Source organism: Nipponia nippon, unplaced genomic scaffold, assembly GCF_047370975.1.
Source record: "Nipponia nippon isolate SJK-2023a ecotype South Korea unplaced genomic scaffold, ASM4737097v1 scaffold_5, whole genome shotgun sequence".
NCBI classification, from domain to species: domain Eukaryota; kingdom Metazoa; phylum Chordata; class Aves; order Pelecaniformes; family Threskiornithidae; genus Nipponia; species Nipponia nippon.
This window is the reverse complement of record NW_028262369.1, coordinates 35,513,949-35,536,191: the sequence shown is the minus strand read 5'-3', so window position 1 is coordinate 35,536,191 and position 22,243 is coordinate 35,513,949. Positions and strand designations below refer to the sequence as shown.

The 22,243-nt window shown below is 39.4% G+C and overlaps 1 protein-coding gene across 7 annotated transcripts in view; it reads right to left on the bottom strand.

Moving 5' to 3' along the window:
* ADGRL2 (adhesion G protein-coupled receptor L2) overlaps positions 1–22,243 on the bottom strand; it is a 395,707-nt gene that overhangs the window by 159,814 nt on the left and 213,650 nt on the right. For 5 of the 7 annotated variants that reach the window (XM_087730655.1, XM_087730657.1, XM_087730656.1 and 2 more), the window contains exons 2-3: positions 21,704–21,745; positions 14,878–14,997 (exon numbers count right to left, since the gene is read on the bottom strand). The gene's annotated coding sequence lies outside the window, so the exon portion shown is untranslated. Of the gene's footprint in view, positions 1–2,107; positions 2,968–14,877; positions 14,998–21,703; positions 21,746–22,243 lie in introns of those variants that run through there. The other 2 variants (XM_087730654.1, XM_087730653.1) reach the window with 2 other exon arrangements.

Here is a 22,243-nt window from a genome sequence, read left to right as displayed (position 1 = left end):
AAGCACTTAAACCAACAAACACAAAATGTATGTTTTAATAGCTGTATCGTTCAAGTAAAAGGTTTGGAAGGAAGGAACAGGCAAGGAAGGCATAGGAAGTTCTTTTTTGCCAGAGACATACACCAGAACACAGTCCCCAAGAAACATCTGGTCCCTGGAAAAGGTCCCAACTTATTGACAGATAACTGGATTTTGCTTGGCTTTTGGGTTGCTAGATTATGAATGTTGATTTGCAAAGATAATAAAATGGTAGGCCGGGCCACATCCCCTTTCAGACTCAAGGAAACAGTAACAAAAGAATAAAAAACTGCAAATATGTAGTCATGTAAAACAACTTACAATGGGATAAATGTTCTACACTGCCACCAAAACAGCACTCCTGCCATACTTAGTTTCAAATTATTTATTATAGGGTAACACTAACCACAAATTAAGTTTTCTTAGTAAACACAGTATCACTGATTAAATGAGATTACAAGAATTACTCATTTTCACTTTTTCTAGAATAAAAAGGAAATGGAAGCATACGGCCGGTGGTGATCAGAACTTCTTTTAAAACTCTCCATAAAAATATCTATTATTCCAGCCTACCCACCCATTAAAGGAGGGAAGCGTATTTGTTTCAAAGGTCTGGAATCGAGAGGTCTTTTATTACAAGATTTCATTTGTTTTCTGAAGTAATTGGAAGGTCTTCCCCATTCAGTCCCCGCACGCAGCAACGTGTAGGCCATACCCAGAGCATGAGTGCGGTAGAAAGGGCTTTCTAAAGCCCCCTAACAGAGAGGAGACATCAGAAACCATGCAACAGTGCCTGTCATAAAAGGTCACTTTTTTTTCCCTCGGAACAAACCATTAATCAATAGAGTGTAATTGTCCGAGCGCTCGCAAGGGCTCTGCAGCGAAGGGACCTTATTTTTCACTCGCATAATTACAAAAGTTCAGAAACATAACCCAAATCCACCTCCCCATTTTACCCCCTTACAATTCCCACTGCCCTTTGGGCCTCTGCTTGGAAGCAAATGGAAGACAAGCTGAAGTTTTCTCTATTGAGCCGGAGCTAAGAAACCTTTGATATGCTAATACCCTCCTTCAAACGGTAAGAATTCACACTTGCATTAATTCAAACAATTTGCGCAGAATGATGCGAAATGGCACCTCTTTTCGTGGCAAGCAACAAAAGGAGGGAGCCGGAGCGTCTGAGGAAACCCAACAGCAGAACATTTGTTCTGCAGGACTCCCTCCGTCGCGCACAGGGGCATTTCTACGCAAAGAAAATCACACCTGAGCACCAGCAGATCTCTTTACTTTCTGACAAACCACGCTCAAACCCCAGCAGGGCTAGCGCAGACTAACAACAAGATGTTATTTTTAGAGCCAGACACAGCAACGGTGCCTCATGACACACTCTGTTTTCTGTCTCCAGATGGCCCCAGATTTCTACATGTGAAAATAAATAGAAATTAAAAAAAAAAAAAAAAGTTGTTCTCACTCCGCAGCCGACAAAGGGTAATTTATTCCTCTTCCCAAAGCCCCCCCCCCCCCCCGCCCCGCATGCATGGGCTGGTGGAAGGACGCTCGGTTGAGTTACAAAAATAAACCCGCAACAGGTAATTATGTACTGAAGGGATGCAACTTTCCCCGCTGCGCGATGCGCGCTGGGGAGCAGCCGAGCCGCGGCGGGGCCTGCTCCGCGGGCAGACCCCCGGCCCCGCAGCCCCCGCAGCGGGGCGGCCAGCCGGCGGCGGGTGGGGGCTGCGGGGACCCGCCGCGGCAGCCGCAGGCCCCTCCGCAAGGCTGGGGGGAGGCGGCCCGGCCCGGCCCGGCTCGGCACGGGCGGAGAGCGGCCGGGCGGGTCGGCGTCCCCGCCGCGCTGCTCCCGCCCAACGGCCGCGGCCTCACGGAGGGGCTCATTCCTCCTCCGGCGGCCGCAGGCGGGGTGGCGGCCCCCGCGGCAGTGCGGGGCGGGGGCGCAGCGGCCTCGGGCGCCGTCAGGCGAGGCAGACCCTAAAGTGCCTCCCCGCCGGCGGCTCGCTGGGGACCGGCAGAAGTAGGCAGCAGGCGCCGGAAGAAAGGAGCGGCGAGGCTGTAGCGCGGGGGCTCCGCTTACCTCTGTCTAGGAGCCGAAGGCGGGCCGGGATCTCTCGCCCCGGAGGGACCCGAGAGCCGGGTCACCCCGCCGAGCGCAGGGCTGCGGGAGAGCGCGGCGGAGTTAGTCCCGGGGCTCCGGCGGCGGAGCGGGGAGCGGGCGGGCGAGCGCCGGGCGCGGGCGGGGAGCGGGAGGCAGCTGGCTCTGCGGCTCGGCGGGCTGGGGCAGCGCAGAGCAGAAGGCGGCTTCTCCTCCAAGCAGCCAGCCGGGAGGCTTTGCTGGGGCTAAGTCAACATTTTCCTGCAGTTTCCGACACTCCGCTCCGCACGAAACGTACGATACAGCCAGGCTCCCGCACGCACGCACAAAAAAATTAAATTAAATTAAAAAAAAAAAAAAAGAAAAAACGAAATGGAGGAGACGACGGGCGCAGCGCGTGTGCCCAGCCTTTGGAGTCCTTTCTGTGCAACGATCAGGAGACGGGAAGCCGAGGCGACGCCAGCAGCGGGAGTAGCGGGGAACAACTCGAAAATGTTACAATGAACCCCCCCTCCTCTGTGCCTCTGTCGCTCGCACCGACCGGATTTACATCTCCCGGGATGACATTCGGGCCTCTGGGGGGGTGCGGGTGCGGGTCCGGCCCCTCCTCGGATTTTCTCCTCTTCCTCCCGGTGCTGCTGCCCCGCCAGCGACTGGAGATCGGGCGCCGGGCGCTGAGCGAGTAACGCGCGCAGCAATGGGAAAAACGCAATACATACACACCAAAAAAAAAAAAAAAATCCCAATGAATTGTATCGCAGCCTCCTTTTTGCTCATGCACCTCTCCGTGTGTGACTGGGGATTGCGAAGTCCTGACACAGACTCTCCGCCGGCTCTGAACTGGAGTCACCTCCAGCCTCCTCCCCCTCCAATCTCCACCCCCTCTCCCGCCGCTCCCCACCCCTGGGCTCAGCTAATCATATAAACATATTATCACGTAGAGCGGCGACGGACAAAAATCTCTCCCTTCCTGCGTTTGGTTTTGTTTTGGTTTTTTTCCTGGCCTTTCTTCCAGCGGGGGGGGTGAAGGCTAATAACAAACGCCCGGCCGCTCGGCACCAAAGGCCGAGCGGTTCGGCTGCGCGCCAGCGCTGCCCGCTCCCCAGCCCATCGCCGCGGCTGCCGAGGGGCGCGCAGCGCCGCGGAGCCGCCCGTCCGCCGCCGCGGAGCCGCCGGTCGCCCCTGCCCGGCGCCTCGGGCCCCGTCGCTGCCCGGGCCTGGGGCCTGGGGCCTGCCGCCGCCCCCTCTGCCTTCCCCGGCGGCTGCTGGCGCGCTGCAGGCCGGCAGGCGTCTCCGCGGCACTTTCTCCTTGGCCGTATCCTCCAGCGCGGTCGCGGTGCACGGCCGCGCACCCAAACTTGTGCGGCGGGGCGCTGCTCAGGTGCTGCGCGGAGCGGGGCTGCCCGGGCCGGGCGGGGCCGGGCCGGGCCAACTCACTGCGCCACTGTCTGTGTGTCCCCCCCCTCCCCGTCTGCACCCAAAAATAATTCATCAGGCTGGGCGACCAGCGAGCGAGAGCAGGCGGAGGGGCGGGAGGAAGGGGGCTCGCAGCTCCCCGGTGCTTTCACGGCTCTTTCGGCCCCTTCCCTACATTTCCTCGCACTGAAATCGCCCGGCTCCTGCCCGCCGAGCGCCGTTCCTTGCGCCTCTCCGCCCGCGCCAGCCGCTGCGAAGCACAGCGATGCGTTAGGAGAAACATGTCAGGACAGGGTAAACAGCACTTGGAAGCGATTTAAAGGATACTAAGTTGACTCATTCCTGTGCTCAGATACAAAACGCAGTCTAGAAGCGCTGTTGCACTCTTTCCAAAAATCCGCTCTTGGAAGGCAGGGTTTGGGGTGGTTTTTGTTTTTTTTTTTTTTCCTTCTGTATTGATGCAAAATACCGAGGATCCGCTCTGACCTTTCAGGACGTGCAACACGAACAGTTTGCAGCTCTCAAGGTCAGGCAGAAGCAGCTGCGCACGTTTCTGCGAGGAGCGCGGCGTGGCCAGGCCGCGGGGGGGACGCGCGGCCCGCGGGGGGCGAGGGCCGCTGGGAGCGCCCGTGGGCGCCGGCTCCGCGCTCGGCGAGGGCTGCGCTGAGGCAGCGCAAGGCTGCGGTGGTGGCCGTGGGGAGAAGCCCAGGTACAGCCACAGATCAAAGCAGCACAGACCTGTCCCGATAACGCACCTCTCGCCGTTGTTTGGGTTTGTTTTTTTTAGCCATTTGCTCCCTTTTCTAGCTGCAGCAGGGAAATGAGAGCCCTCTCCATTGAATCTCCCCACGGAATGGCGTGTGCAAGACGGGACCACTCGGGGCTTGATCAACTCTTTTAGGTCCAAAGCATATTGACAATTCAGCTTAAAACTCCCATACCACACCAGGAAATCAGGATCATTACCTTTGTTAATGGTAATGATTTATTTTTTAACTTAATTATTTTGATTTCCCTGCATACTTGTGCCATTAGTGTTCCTGTTTAGAAAATTGTAACGTGTATTAAGAGAAACATGACATGTTTAAGAGGAAACTGGATCTTTAAGACCTTGCCACATGAGGTAGTAAGGCTGATAGAGCTGGTCCAGGGCTCTTCAAAACCACATTAAACTTTCAACAGTGCTAGCAATAATCCCAGGGATTAGTATCTAAAAATCACGGAAATATGGGTATGCCATAGCCACGCTGACCTTCCTCAACTCACAGTACGTGTCGAGGGGACTGGGAAGTGGAAGAGCAGTCCCAGGCTTTTAGGACCAAAGGAGGAGTTCTGCCATAGTGAGCAGTGCATCTTCCTGAGGCCGGTTTCAACTGGGTTAAATCTGCAACCTGACTCAAAACAAACTCAGCATGGGAGCACAGGAGATCATGTGTCTCTGTGATAGTTTTGTACCTATTATATACAGTTAAAAGTGTGGATTGCTGGTGAGAGCAAAATGTAGCAAAAGAGCAGGTTCTTTATTGTTTCCCCAGTTTTTTTAAGTCCTCTGTGTATCCCTAGTATATCCAACTGGCCTTTCTTGCTGAAAATACCCTTATAAATATCTGTATAAACTCTAAATAACCCCTTATGCATTTCTAGTGGAATTAAATCATGCAGGTATTTTAATGTATTTTATTAGAAACTTATTTTCATTCAAAGGGTTGGATGCATCTCTTAAGCAAACATGCTTAAACAGAGGGTCACAGAAATATAAAGATATACATATTGATGATTGGCTATCATTTTACCAGAGTTTTAAAACATCATTAACAAATCCTACTTTTTTTTTTTTTGTCAAATAAATGTAATTGCAGGTATGCAGCAATAGCCCTGAGCTAACAGCCTTTTGCTTAGTTGATGAGAGCAGGATTTAGCCAGAAAACAGTTGAGAATAAAAGAATTATGTGGGGCTGGCGGTTTTCCTTTGAGAGGATGTGTGAGAGAGGAATTCTTCTATTTGGAGCAAAAAGTTTGTTGGTTCTGTAATATTTTTTTTTTTTACCCACAGAAAGATTAAAAAGAACTGCAGAACTGGGCCTTACATTAATATTTGCTGAAGTTTAAGTGAAGTCACCTACGTGGATTCAACTGCAGGACTGAAGTTTATTTTCCCCCATTTTACCAAAAACTTCTGTAATCATATTTTTTTCTATATGAAGAAATAGAGTTTTACAACTCTGAAGTTTTACAACTCTAAGTTTTACAACTTTAGGTTGTAAAACTGAATCTTAAACAATTGGTAAAAATGCAGACAGACACCTTTCAGCATTTGGTTCGAAAACACGTGCTTCCATTAGTTCTCATTAAATCTGGATTAAGATGTAAGAATACCTGGCAGAGGTGTGTATTGTTTTGGCAAGTAAAATATTATTATTCAAGCGATTAATTTTACTTCACATGAATCTGCATCTGTTTCTTTAAAACAGGAAAACTGTACACATATATACCCATGGCATACTTAAATCTGATCCTTTAGTTTTTACTCAGCCACAGTTGTTGCCAGATTTGAATATTAATATATAAGAAGGAATTATAACAAATCAAATTTCTTTTCACCATTAAAACTGCCAACTGTTTGCTTTTTGCCATATCCCTATAAAATACATATCTCATTCCCCACGGACTCCACAAATAAGTACAGACAAGTAGATTTTCCTTAAAATCTTGCTTTGCTGCAACAGTACAAAATATCTAGCTTGAAAACACTACAAGAAATGTTATCATCTTAGCAAAATCATTTGATAATATTTTATGTGCCCCTTTTACTAATGTTAAATTTTGTGATGTTTCATGTTAAGCTGTATATTCTGTGTGTATTGCTCTCGAATTGCTTTGGTGAACCTGCTGGATCATGTCCTTGAAAAACTGAAAGCAAATTCATAGTAATTTTTTAAATAATCACAAGAACTGTGTATCAGTTAGTTAGCATTTCTAGGGACTACGTGTAGGACTAACAACTGGAAAAGATTTGACTGTCAGCTGTGTACTTGAAGGAGATGCATCTGAGAAAGACGATTTAACTTGCGGCAAAAATTAGCCAAATTGTGATGTCTGTAATATGATCTTGTAGACTCCACTAGAGGGGTTTTTGCCAGAGAATTGCAGTTTACATTTGACTATTCTTAAAAAGGTTAATTTAAAATGTTTTAATGTCTTGATAAATAATATTTTGTATTGCCCTAAGTGTCAGTTCCCCCATAAGAAATGGTTTACACAGATTTTATGCAACCTGGTTTTTTTATTACTGGAGTTTTATGACTGAACTTTAAATACTAGCGACTGACATTTCCTCCTATCTGTATGTACTCCTGTGAATAACATATCAATGAACTTACAATTAGATGTAATGTTAGCAAAGACTGACAGAAGAGGTTGTATATATGTAGTGCAGTAGCATCAGCTACAATTGGTGTAATATAAAGACACGGTTTAATTGGTATAATGTAAATATGTGGGTTTTTTCCCATGGTACATGGAAAAGTCACAAACCATTACATGATTTTACCATTTCAATACAAAACTGAAAAGGCAAAATTTTGCTTGTTTTATTTAGGAAAATCCCCAATTAATTTTGCAGACAAATCTATATAAATAAAGTGTGAATGATACAATCCATAAGAGGAAATATCCAATGTATTGTCTTAAAAGTTTGGAAATATATCTTGACAATTACTGGTCTTTTAAACTAAGTCACTGATTTTAGTGTCACTTGGGAAAAAATGAAACCCATCAATAAAATAAGAGAATTCTGCAGCTGTTCCTAACAAATAACTGTAATATGAATTTGCATTTTACACAGTTTACTTCAGTAATCAATTTTAATGACTCATAATCTATATCATTATTTAAGAAATGACAAAATCATTGACTTACTCATAACACTTGCTAATTGTTTTTAAAAATAAATTCTACACATGACTAAGGAAACACCCATTTCCATTTGCTTTATGTTAAATCAACATCTAACCACTCATGGTGATTTCATTCAAAGAAAACAGAAGGAACACATTAGCTGTGTGGTTAAAGAGATTGATGGGCTTCAAACATTTTAACCATGGATTTTTTTTTTTCCAACTGTAGAAACTCATGTTTTTAATTTAAATAGCTTCAAGAAAATGAAGATCATTTCATTCAACAAAGCTGTTGTTTCTTGTTTCTTAGACAGAAATTAATTTAATTTTGTTTAATTAAGTAATATTAGAAACAACCTTGTTCAGAGAAAATGCAGCTATGAAACAAAAGCATGTCTATGCCATATTAACTAGGTATTCTGAAACAGAATTTTTGTATCACATTAATAGATTACAAGAGCTCAATATGACTTTTGCCAGTGAATTTAGATGCAGTTTTTTATGTTCATGCTAAGACATTGCAGTTGCCTCTCCACTCTCTGAAAAGTAAACCTGGGGGAGCGATGGAGCTCAGTGTTATTGAAGAAGTACATTCCTTACTTTGGGCTTTGGGTATTTATGGGTGTACGTTGGAGGAGAAAAGTTTACAGTTTAATGCTGCAGGCATTTATAAAGGCCAAAGAGTTTTCAAGATTGAGCTGTTAGGAGTCACGTAGCAGAACACGTTTAAAAAGAGATGAGTACAATTCCCTGTTTTCATATGAAAAGCTCTGCACAGAAGCTGAAATGATCATACCAGGAAGGGAACTGCAGTGCTGAGCTTTTGGGGAAAGAGATATGTCATGAGATCCCAATTCTCCAAATAGTTTTGCACGTTTCTAGGTTCCCTTTTCTCCAACTGTATATCTGCATAGGCATTGCTTCTGCATTTGGGCAGCAAATAATGTTTTTTAAGGAAAGAAGCAAGGCCCAAGAGAATAGTAAGAAATCAAATAGATTTTTCTATTTAAAATAAATGTAATTTTGCCTGGCAGGTAGGGAGCTCCTCCTCCTCCTCCCCCTTACGCAGCTATATCGTACAGTTTGTTATGACTTTGCTAAATCTCTGTATGTCTTTCACTCGGTAATTCGCAGCCAGAGAAGTACCCCATATCTCAGACTGGCATGTGTGGACGCCACTGTGTATTGTCACCACCTTTCCTCACCTCTTGCAGCCCTACTGCTTTATATAACAGAATGGGAAGACTTGAAACTGAATGGGAGAAGGACTTGATGTCTATGCTAAACCCCTATACCTCTTACGATTTGCTTTATCAAACTCCAATTGCAGATCTAGAACTTACATTCATTGCAAAGTGCTTTTAACTATAATATTATCTAGGTCGCTGGCCACTCTTCTGTTGCTTGTGTATCACAAAATGAAAGGTGATGCAAAAAAGATGAACAAAGAATGGAGAATTCAAAGGCAAACCATTGTATTTGCAAGTATGAACCCATGAAAGCTTTTCTCTTCTTACCCAAGCACCTAATATAATCATCCTAGGAACTATTAAAATCCATGTTCTTGATGGCATAGGCCAATATTTGAAGAGATAAGAATCTTTATCTGCACAGCTCTACAAACCCACAAAGATTTAGATGCCTGTGTTGGGGGTAAGGTTAAATTTACTTTCTTGAGAAGTTATGGGATAAAAAACATCAAAATCTTGGACCACAGACTGGAACTCAGGCCTCCCCATTCCAATTGACTGCCCAAATCATTAAGCTACAAAGTCATGTTCCCTCTGGTGCTCTCACTTTCTAGCCCAGTGAATCCTGAATCAGTTTCTGCCTGGTGCATTACTTTAACAGCAGAAGTGGAGAATATCTCCATCTTCAATCAGGCTGCGGGTTAGAAAACTGTTTAGCTGGGGAGAGATACGCAGTTGAATCCCTTCAGGCAGAGGAGAGAACCGATCCTGTTTCACACACTTTGGACAAGTCTCTAAGTGCTGGTTGTAAAATAAAGCTACACCTTTAAAAGAAAGTGGTGCATACCGCTGGGTTTAGTGACAGACTACCTGTGTTGGTGGATGTCAGGTGCTCTTCGAGTAGGACTGTCACCTTTAACTGCTCAGCTTTGTTTCACAGACAGCCTTAGCAATGGTGTTGTAGGAAAATTAAATGTAAAAACGTGGAAGTGCCTGTTGAACAGAGACATCTTCTCTAGGTAGGCAGCATTGAAGCAATGGGTTTTTAAACTTAACGGCTTAAATTCCTTCCACGTTTCTCTTTAGGAGTCTAGTTGTTGGAATTCTATACAATGCCTACATGAAAATCTGGTCCATAGTCACAATAATCAAGTTCAGAGATATGATAATAGGTTATGAACAGGAAAGAACAGGGTGCTCACGATCAATCACGAACAGAAAAGAACCTCCCACTGGGACTTCCTCACCTCATGATTGCAACTTTCAAATTCCCTTCTCGAAAGGCGGGGCATGAGAGCCGTTATTTGCTTCCAAACTTGCATATTTCAGTTCAAATTTACTGTTTTCCCAGTGTGCCACCAGGTGTTATTCTGTAAGAAGTGGGCTTTTTTGTTGTTTTCTTTTTTAATTTAGAATTTTCCATTGGTAGCTTTAATCAAGATGATGTATAAGTCTTGCCTTACGTACAGTTCATCTGGTTCTGCTTCTCAGTTTCCTGTGCCACTCTGGAAGTGCTCATAGCCTCAGTTGATTGGTTATACTTGCTTTGATTTTGTTTTGCGGTTTAAACCAAGGACTTGGTCCCTTATATTTTTTTTATAAGAATATATTTTTTCCTCTTGGTACTGATTGCCATTGAAATGCTGACAGTTGTGTGATTGGCTCCCTCTGGAGCGGATACCAGAGATGCATCATGGATCACTGGTCAGAGAGCCTAGAAACAGCAGCAAATTCAGGCTCTCCCCCCTCCCCATCAACTTTGTACATCAGCACTGCTTTGCAATCCACCTCAGCTGGCATGGGCAGAGCATGGAGAGGGAGACCCAGATTTGTTTCCAGGCTTACATCTTCTAGTTCACATTTTGTCATGCTTGTACATTGCCAGGTGTAACTCTGGCAGCTGTACGAACAGTCATTTTCCTTCACCGAAACTGCCTATAAAAGCCTCTGTTTCAGTAATGATTTGTTATACATTACAAACACCTGCAGCACATGGGAATTAATATCACTAAAGTATAGGGATCAAAGATATTCCACCTTTTTTTCTTTAATTAAATGATCATTTACTCCTGACAGACCTCAATGTTTTTGACAAATAGTATTTGAATCTGATTGAAGGTGTGGTTACGCCTTTCTAAAAACACTGCAGTCAAAGAATGATATTACTACCATGCTTCTGTTGTGAGGAACGATTGACTGCTTAGTACTACTGCTAATTATAAATATTAAAATATATTCAATAATTAATTAAGATGATATTCCCCATCCCACTATGAGCACTGGCTGCTCTTTGTGGAATAATCAGCACCAAAATATGATCTTTTCATATTATATCTAGTAAATCATGATACTCCATTTAATATATCAGTAACACAACACACTTAAGCTTTTACTGTATGCTTGGAAAGCAAAGTGAGAACTCTGTATGCATTTACACAGGAATGGGAGAATTTCCTGCATATGCAACCACTGAATCTTACTGAAGAAGACACCACAAATTTGCATTGTACCATTTAGGTGCCGAGTTTTGCCTTTGTTTTCTCTTCCTGTCACCTCTCTCTATGGCTACATTGGTTTAATTTACTTTCTTTAGAATTTTTGTTGATAGTAAAATTAATGTGCAAATTCCCTATCAGTTGTATATATTAATATAATTCCTTCTCAAATACAGCTCATTGAAATTAGCACTGGTAAAAGGTGAGATACATATTCATACAGTTATTTACATAAATCCCATTCAGCTTTGTGCATCCTACGCTTTAATGCAAAGTATCTACTACTGCAGGTAATTTTAGCACAAGCAAAACAGCACATAAGTGACATCTGACTTCCCAAAGATTGGATGTCTTTTAATAACTAGATTATTTGAAAAGAAAAAATTCTATAAGAAATCACATTTTTGACATTGTAATTTTTATGAATAAAGATTTCATTTAGTATTCTGCATATTTTAACTTTGCCAGTTAGTGCAACACAGTTTTGAGTTTCCAAGGAATTTATTGGCCAAAATTTATCACCTTACAATCCATTATCATAGTAAACCTTACAAATTAGCTCTTTTATTACAGTGCTAAACCTAGCAGGCCAACTCTATTCTGCCTTGCAACCGAATTCAACTACATTTTCAAAAAAATTAGTACATATATGGTACTACATTTGTTTCCTTTGGGGAAACTAGTGTCTTTACAACCGAAAGCTGCAAACAGTGACGTATTTCTCCAGTGAATCATACACAATTGGTTCTTTGCAAATTAAATAAATTGTGCATGATGCCCAATTTATGATACAGTATAAGATAGTGTATTAATCTGTTAATAAACTAAACTTATCAATAAGGACAATAGTATGAGGCAACTTATAAGATAGTGTACACACTAGACCACAAAGTAAGTTTTATAAAAATAAGTATATACTGGGAATTGATCTATGCAGTAGAATATTTTTATCTGTTCTAGTGACAAAAATATCTTTAAAATCAGTTGCAGTAGGCATATTGATGGGCAGATTATTTACTTGGATTATAGAATGCTAACTGTAAGAAAAGTCATTAGGTCATTATCTATATAGGTTTAGGGAATTAAGGTATCATCTATTCCTTGTTGTGAAAGACATTTGCTACTAAAAATATAAATTGAAATCTACTATGTGCAGGTGCAGATTCTACTTAGCAATGCAGCTCTGTTTGTGTAAGTGATGTTTTCCCTAGTAAACAGAGGAGCTGCAAGGTCATGAAACAGACAATGGCACATATCTCTCAGAAAATTATGCTTTACTGTATAGACTCACAATTTTTATATTTCCCTTAGCATAATTCAGCAACACGTTGTGACTTACAGCAGCCTCTATTTTTCACAATTTTTCAGTTAATGAAAGTAATGTTTAAATACTCTGAAGTTAGATTATTAACTTCTACAAAATAGAAACAGATGTGTGTCTTAGTATGCCATTAAATTTATGATTTACATAGTATTCTTGAATACAGCTGAGCAGAGGCCAATGATTCTAATTTGCTCTAGATTTACAATAACCTGATCTGGTTTTTGTAAGTACTGAAACACTTTAAACGAAATTAGAAAGCCGTTGTGCTTTGTGTGATTAAAGATGCAATTCCCTTTGGGGTAATGAGAAGAGTTAGAACATGTTTCTTTCTTTATGGATGTTTCTATTATAAACATGAGTACCATATATTATGTATTTTTGTTACTATTTCCTTGTTTTTAATTATAAAATAAACTGATTGAGTTGTACTGGAGTTACACTGAAACAATGCCAAAATCTAGCTAAAGAATGCATACAGGGGTTCATAAAAATCCTTAAAATTCTTCTGAGGGTCTTAAGGTCTTGTTAGAAAAATACTAGTTCCTTATAGTTTGCAGAGACCAAAACATCTCTCTCATATAAAACTACCCAATTTAAAGATTTATTTAAAAAGCTAATGCATGTCTCAGCTTATTAAACTATGTAAATGCACAAAATTTTACAGGACAAAGGTTCAGTGGATTCATAGCAATTTACATTTGGAGCTACAGATTTTCTGTATCTAATGGCAGAAATGACAACTGGAATGAGTTGTTACTTCACTAAATACTGATTTTTTAAAAAAAGAGGCAAAATGAGATTAGGTATGTCAGATATAAGCAAGTGGCATGCAAGAGGAATACCCTGTGTATGAATATGTAAGGCCTGATTCAAAGATTCTGAACATCAGAAGTTAGGCCTATGAAGATGTATGGATTCAGGGTCAGCTAGCAATTAGGTATTTCCACATTCTAATCTATGACTCTGAAAAGGATTTCTTTGTGGCCAAAATGTACGTCATTTAGCATCATAATTCACTTTTCACATGGAAAGGTGACGTAGCAATAAAGCGCAAACATCTGTTTCATAGGGACTTTTTATAATAAGTTTTAAGGCTACCTCAACTATTCTTTGCATATTGCCCCCCCAAAAATCAAATAGATTTTATGAACATAGAAGTACTCAACCAGGCCTTTAATTTACATACTGCCTGGAATATAAAATTATCTCATATATTATGTTATTCATTTTCTATTTTACATAATGCATTGAAGATAATATATGCTCAATATTATATATTCATATTTAATCATACTACAATATATGTATTTATATTTATCTTTACCTCTGATGAAATGTTTAATATTATTAATCCTTTCATTTTAATTATATATAATTAACTATCATTAAAACAGGAGCATTGCCTTTTAATAAAAATTTCATCATACATTTACTCAAGCACAGGATCAAAATGCTACACACAGATGAGATGTCTTAAAAGTGATTGAATGCATCCAATTTATTTGGTCACTCACTCTTCAGTGCACTTAGAGATTGCCATTTGTGCTTCACTCAAGAGATCTCCAAGGGTAAGCTCCCACACTCCTACCACGTTCTTTGACTTGGGATTACAGCGTTAGAGAGTCGTATAGACTAAGCCACAAGTGTAGCTCTCAGCCTGTATGTTGCTCCAAACTCTGCTTTCAGTTTTACCAGTGCAGCCCCTGATAACTATAGCATATGGTCCATTATAGGTATTTTTGCAGTTGGCCATGGCTTGGTGTAATGCAGCACTGGTAGATTTTTTGACCCAGGCAGACTGATCTGCACATATTTCATCTTAAGAAAGCATGGGGATCACTATGGATTTTTGCTGGGGGATCTGACAATGGCAACTGGAATGAAAAAATGGTAGAAGATTTTCCATCATACATTGAGGCTGAAGTGCATATAACTGGACTAGTTTTGTGGTTTCATCTGAACTTTCTGGGAAATACTAAACACATAATTACCCATACAAGAGGCATTAGGCTGACAAGAAGAGATTGGCAAACATAGTAAGTAATTCAAGTAAAGTTTAAGTTATGTCTGGGGAAGAATTAATATTAGAGAATTGTTTGTTTCCTTCTTGAAAAATGAATATGGATATGAAATAAATTATTGGTAGGAATGAAAGACATCAGGACATCGGAACGTCGTGCTTATTTTTCACTGGTAACTTAACAAAAGCTGAGGCCCCACTTCTGCAAACACACAGGTTTAGGTGAGCAAACTTTTGCTGAACCAAGACCATATCCCCAGTCCTACAAATACTTGTGCCTGTTAAATCTCATCAACAATGTTAACTTAGAAGTCACAGATATAGGGAAATGTGTCATGTCTTGTATTAAAGTTGATGGTGGGTTTTGGAGAAGGAGTTTATAATTGTTCTGGTAAATTCATACAAACTCACTGAGTCCCAGAGTAAGGAAGTGTGTTTGCAGCAAACTCATTCCTGGAGCTCTGTGTGATTAACTTGGAGACTGGAGGTAAAAACTGCAGATGAGAATTCCATATGTCTGAGGCAGAGCACCTGAAAGGAAAGCTCACATTTTAATGACAGAGCATGGGATGGCCATTATAGGAATATATTGTATTGATAAAAAGGGAAAACACCTGGTCAACAAAGGGTTTACAATATTTTTTCCTATTAGTTATTTTAAAGTCATATTAAGCTGTTGGAAGACTTTGGTTCATTAGGAACACTCTGTTTCTTAAAGATGCTTGGTGAGTCTGGATGCACTTAGCATAATTTATTTTCCACTCGACTCTGAGTTGCCCAGACCTACTCCTATTGAAGTCAACATTTTTTTTCCAAAGAGAATTAAATCAAGTTTAAATTTTCTTCAAAAAGAGACTTAGTTAGATTTCTTAATTGTCATTTTTCTTCAAACAATTACTGCATGACAACATGTTTTAATAAATGAAAATCCAATACATTTTGTGATTCCTTATATTAAAGCCCACTCTAAAAACATTTGTCTGGTGCAATTACTCAGCAACTCAGTATAAGTGGGAAGTTCAAAACTGTATTTATATTGGTTTTGAACCTTCCTAATGTGATTTAAAATTACCTTATCCCAAAATACATTTAAATCTCAAAGGGGACTGTATTTTAAATGTTTCCATGGCTAGAAGGCTTCATACATTAGAAAAATATTAACTAAAAATACAATGGACCCTTTTCTACTCTTTTCTTTGTATTTCTCAGAGCTATTTCATATTAATATTGACATGGGTAAGACAATTCAACAAACTTCAGAGTGATAATGAGGCCATTTTGCAATGGTTCTTTTGTTGAGCAAAGAAGCTGTGTAGAGAAGGGCAGATTTTGACTATTCAATTCCTGCCATTCTGATCACTGTCTACTGTATAAGACTCAGGACAGAAAGTTTAACCGTCTAAGATCTATAGACTGCCTGTTTTCAGAAAATATCAAAATAGAGATTCTAGTAAAAAACTGTAGAACTTTCCATCTTCTGACAAGACATTTTTTTACTTATGCAGAACTGGCCTTTGTTGAAGAGCTTCTGCCTTCATTATTTAATTTCTTTGTGAAGCTTACAGTCAACATGATCCCGTTGAGTTCTTTATTTAATATGTTTCAGAGCACAGGACACCTGCCGACTTCTTTAATAACGAGTTGTCCTCAGTTGGCTTATATGTGAAAACTGTGCAGCAGAGGCAAGTAAAGAATAACCTTAGACATTAAGACTGATTCCATTAAAAAATAAAATAAAACTATGTCCAGACTCCACACCCAAAGTCCCTAAAATAAATTTGCAAGGGCTTTTCACAGCATGGAATCCAGGCAGATTTTTTTTTTAATTGAATTCTGTTCTGTGTAAGTGCAGCTCAGTGGAATTCAATTTCCATGTAGGCTCCCAGGAAAGAAATACATGCTAAGTATTTTTATTGCTAATGTTTTGGATTTAGTTTCTTAAGTATTATTTAGATTTGACTGTGGACAGAGTTGCTAGTGTTTACCGTAGCACGGTGCTCTGTGCCTTTTGTTGGAGAAGGGACTCTTTAAAAAAGGATTGGCTAAAGCACAGAAATTTAACCATGAATAAATTCTGGGGCTTTGTATTGTATTAATAAGGCTCAAACTCTGCCTCTTTGTACAGACCCTATGAATTCAATTTTGTATTCCCAGTTCAACTTTTATTTTTTGTCCCACGTTAATATCTTTTCCCTGCTTTGTTGGAAGCTTCTTTCACACCTTGTTAGGAGAAGTATGGGGAAATACTGTTACAGATGATTCAGGGAAGCCCTACAGTTTCAGTCCTGCAGTTCGTAAGTAAGAGAAGAAATTCTACTAAGATCAATGAGTCCTTCTTCTGCTCTGAGTGGATGGTAACTAAAACAGAGAAATCAGACTTTGACCAATTAATCTTAATTGGCTTTATTATGCACTCATTCACATCATTTCTCCTATAATTCTTTCACTTCTGCTGAAACACATTATTTTACTACAACCCACAAAACTCAGGTGATGAATAAAAAGTATCTCATAAATGAAAACTACACTCAGCCACTGTTAGCTCACACTCAGATTGTTTTTCTTCGTCAATAGAATCTTAGAAAAGCACTTTTTGCCTTACAATTATAAAGAAAACTGTTGGCTGATAAGGTGAACTGTTAGAACTATTAAGCCTTGTTAATTATTTCATGTTACGATCAGTAAATTAAGCAGCTCTTGTCTACCCTTGGTGTTATGTGAAGGATGCTCACCTGGGGAAGGAACATGTGCTCCCACCTCGGATTCTGTCACAAAGTTTGGACCTAATCCGAAGTATGCCTAAATCTGCATTAGAAAACAGACTGTGCACTGTTCATATTTAAATCTACTTCCCTTTTCTCTAAAAGGAAATGTCTCAATTTACTATATTTTCCACGATACATAGTCTATAATATATTATCATTATACCCATCTCTCTACGTTCTATATTACATATTATCTATTGCCTATTTGTATTATATTGTTGAAGAATCTTTAAGTGTTGGGTTAATAGAATTATTTTTAATCGTGTATCTTTTATAGATAAGGTTGCTGATACATGTGTAAGGTTTATTAATACTTTTGTTAAGTTTGTCAGGAAATTAGGATATGGTAGAGATATATGTCTTTTTAAAATCTGTCTTGCATACCTTGTGCACACCACCTCTTTTCAAATTCTGCTTATGAGTAATCATTTTATATGTGTTTAAATCACATTTTGATTTTCTGTAGCCACAGTTCTTACTACATAACATATATGGTTGCTAGTTTTGAAAACATGTTTTCACTGTTACTTCAAAAACTGAGACAAATCAACAGCTAATCTGCAGGATGATAGTGACCAGGATAGCCTATACATATGATTATCAAAGGATTCAAATCAGGACTGATACTGGACAACACACAGAGCAAATGGCAAACCCAACCCAACTGTAGCACTACCTCCTTTTGAAGTTGTACCAGGTTTACTTTTCAGTCTTGGTGTTGCTCAAATGTCATGGGAATGGGGGGGTAAGCAACTAACGCCAAACCCAACAGAAATCTCCCAAGCTGAAGCCTAGCAAACCACCACAGTTTCAGTGCATGGTGCAAGAATGGGCCTACATGGCCATTGCATCCTGTATCTGCCTGCAACTACAATCCACCAAAAAGATGATGGATGGATTTAGGTCTGGGAAATAACAGGCATAAATATTTGTGGATATATACTGGCTAAGGATTCGGTTAGGATCCAGGTTTGATTTCACACCAACTAGGAACAGAAGTTGTGCGGGCAATGTGGAGCTGCCCAGGCTGTGAGCAGGGCAGGCATTTGGGCTTTGCCCTTCTCTGCAGCTCCCTGCAAACAGCTTCATCAGGGCAGCCTTCAGGAGGAAGACTGCACCCTCCAAAGATTTTTTGTCATAGTTCATCTTTCTTTTGCTGTATTGTAATACTGTATGGTGCAGCTAAGCCGTTCACTAACATATAAAATGATATATATTTTTTCACTTCAGTTCATGTCTCTTCTTCCTGTGCTCCATACAATTATTTTGTAGCACATGAGGAAAAACGTTTATGTTCTGTCTAATTCAGTCTAAATAAAATGTTAAAAGGTGACAATCTCTTTAAACATTACTGATCATTACTTACAAAACTATATTTTTAAATTGTGAAAACAAATGCTTTGACCTTGTGAGCTATGGAAATATTTAAAAAACAAATCTGCTATGCTTTTTTGGCTAATAGTTGTGATTTGCATAGTTGAACCTTGAATGCAGTCGTAAATAGCTACAGAATCCAGCTTGGCATAATGCCCAGCAATGTTAGGGTGCCAGACAAAAAATCGGGTCAACCACTTACCAAGTAAGTCATTCTGTCTCAACAAGGTGATGTCTAACAAAGAAGCTACAAGGCTGAAGACAGATAACATATTCAGCTGCTGTTCAGAAAGACAAGAACTTTTCATTTATCAGGATAATCTACTCCTCATAATCAGTACACCGAGTGAACTCCCTCTTGTAAAAAAGAGAAAAGCCCATCAATTGTTTTTGCTAATTAAGATGAATATTATTCCTGTGAAATGAACCAAAAAGTTCTGTGTAACCAGAATCCCAGAAGAGATCTATAATCTAAAAGTATAATTGCACAGAGTTTTAATTGAGAGGAAAGTGAGAACTATTTTTTGTCTTCTTCAGTTTTTAGCTGCAGTGGTCTTCCATGTATGTTAGTGGGTCTTTTATGTTCTCAGTTTGTCTAAAATATGATTTTCCATATATTAAAAACAGTTGTGCAATCAAAAATTCATGACAAAATGGTTATATATTTAATGAAATGCTACCACTGAATATTACATATTTAGGAATAATTCAAGGTAACAGATCATTTATTAACATATACAGAAAAAAGTCCATTTTTAGATTAAAATCTAGATGTTGTGACTGTTCATAGTAATGTGCATTTAATCTTTATTCATTAAGCACAGCTAGAGTTAGAAATGAGAAGGAAAGTATATTTTCTTAAAGTGATATTAATTATATTAAAGAATTTATTTTCTGTGATATTATGTGAGGAAGCTCAGTTTCCCATTCCTTAAACAAAAGACACCCAACTTGAAAATATATTTGTATTTGAATTAATATTTACATAAAGGAAATCTATAATCAGCAGAGTAACGCTGTATTCCTGAGCAAGTCAGGGAAAATTCATTGAGGTGTACATGGTTATACACATAAAAATTAATTCTCCCCAAAATATTGTATTACTGTCTTTGTTGTAGTAACCCTTAAGGTCCAAGCCTTTGTCCTATCTTTTTCACTTATAGTGTAAATCAAACAGTTGGCCTCAAAATAAAAATAATTATAATTTCACTTAACATACAAATTTAGATTTATAAATTACCTCAAATCAGGATACTGCCTGAATACATTTGTTTTCATGAAAAACGAAATGTTTTGTCTCTCTTCTGCCCTTCCTGCAAGCCTTCTTCACAAGATCAGCCTCAGGCTAAAATGGTTTTAAGCAGACTAAAGCTGCTGGTAAACACTTACCTTTGACAATATGATTGCCTAATGAACATTGCAGAAAAGGGTGTATGCAGTGCAAGTGTCTGTCTGTGGCTGCAACATACATACAATCCTTGTGCCAAGTACCTACTGCTAATAGGCAAATATACACAAAAGAGACAGGCCCTTTGATGGTTTAATCCCAAACATACTTAACTGTCACATAGTTAATCTTTTTGATTAAAAATGACTCTTGAGTTCTTCTTGAACATTTTTATGTTTGTGGATGAAGGAGGTTAAATGTAGTTCTTATGCCTCTTTGGACTGTTCTTTTTTTTAAATTTTTTTTTCCCCTAGTTCCTCCCCACCCCCCCTTACTTGAACATGACTTTTCCCTCTCTTTAATCATAGATACGCCCCTAAAGGATCCTAAACCCTGATACTTCTGAAATACTCCCTGTTAGCAAGTAGGTGAAAATACATTACAGACTTTGCCAGAGCACATCTCATTGTAATTATCAGAGGACTAGATCTACAGGTCAAAAACAAGTGTTTCAAAACAGCTTCACCTGCAGGTTTTACTTTCCTAGAAAAAAGTTTCAAAGAACAAGTAACCTTCCATGTTCATCAGAAATCAAGTTATCATTCTTAAAGTTCATCATAAAACTTGTGTTTTGCTATTGGTTTTCTTGAACACTGGCAACTTTGATATTGTTTCTATCAAAGACAACAAAAAAACAGTCCCACATTTTAAATCTATCATTGTTTTAAGCTCTTATGCATGAAAGTTTGTGAATAATCTCCTTTTTTAAAGGGTCTTGAGTTCCTTTTGGGATTAGATGGAAGATCTTTCAAGTGTAACACTAAGAAGCAGTCACATTTCAAGTCGGAATTTGTGCTCCGATGGGATACTTTTTGAGTATCATTTCTTTCCACTTTAACAGTAGTTTTACTTCATGATGGTTTTATGTTGATTTCAGACTACATTTTTATGTAGCGGAAAAGAATTTTTTTGTAAAGTGAATGCCCAAGACCTGTTGGAAAACATTTCTCCTTAGCAACGTACTCATAGGATTCAGTATAGTTTGCTCAGAAGTGTTATTTTAGGATGACCTTTACACATACAGTATGATGAATTCTTCTTTTTATTTGATTGTAAAGATGTTATGATCAAGGGGCAAAATAAATATTGCCTTTTTCAGCCATAAAAAAAAAGAACGACAAATGAAACCATCTTTTTTAAACAGCGATAGCATGAAGAAGTGATGTCTACGTTTGGAAACTACATATTTTTAAATTCACAGAAATAGCAAAGCCCTAGTGAAACATAAATAAAGATCAATTTTTTACAATTCAAATAGTAACGCATGCTATGGAACTCATCCTTTCTCAGCCTAAAGAAGAGAGATATTTATGGTTTTCACTGATAGAACAATGTATTTATGTTTATGGAAATTTATACATCATAATAAATTTTTAAGAAAAATAAAAAGTTGAGCATTCTGGGGTCAGCAGCATTTCTAACAAGGATGCTAAATCCTAACTTATTTTCTTTTGAATAATTAGCATAATGTTCTGCAGGTCTTTTCTAGGTAGCTTACAGGATTTGAATATTCAAATATTTTCAGTTGTATAAGCCATATAATTATGAAATTGTACAGTACAGTTATTTCTCAAGCAATTTGGCAATCTTTTCTTACAAGAATTTACCTTATGTTCTTTGTTATCAGGAACAGAAATAGCTTTCTGCTTACCATTCTGGAAAAGACGGAATTCATCATTCTGCCATAAAGACCCTAGAAAGCAAAGAAAATGTTATTAGTTATTATACTCTTATCTGCAGGGATTCTAGCTGCCAAACAATGCATCAGCATCAAAACAAAAAATGAAAATATGTGGTCAAATCATAGATCAATAGTTTAATGCAGTTCTGAATATATATTACATGTACTTAGCAGGTACCAGATTAGAAAAAAGCACAGGCTATTGTGCATATCTGTATTTAGAACTGCATGCCAGCTGGAATTTAGCTGCATAGTGTTCATAAAATACACATAGGATCTTGGCATCCAACTTGTGATTGTGCTTTTGAAAATAAAACCATGGGCTTGCCGTCACTGCTATGGAGTGGGAGAAAACAGGGTAAAGCATGTGCATAAAGGGTTAAGATGAAAAGAGACAATTATCAATGAAATGTTGAAGATTTTCTTCTTAATTCATTAAGAAATTTGTATTATGATTTTTAAAAAATCTTTTCATGGTTATTAAAATAATTAATGAGCCTTTACATTTTG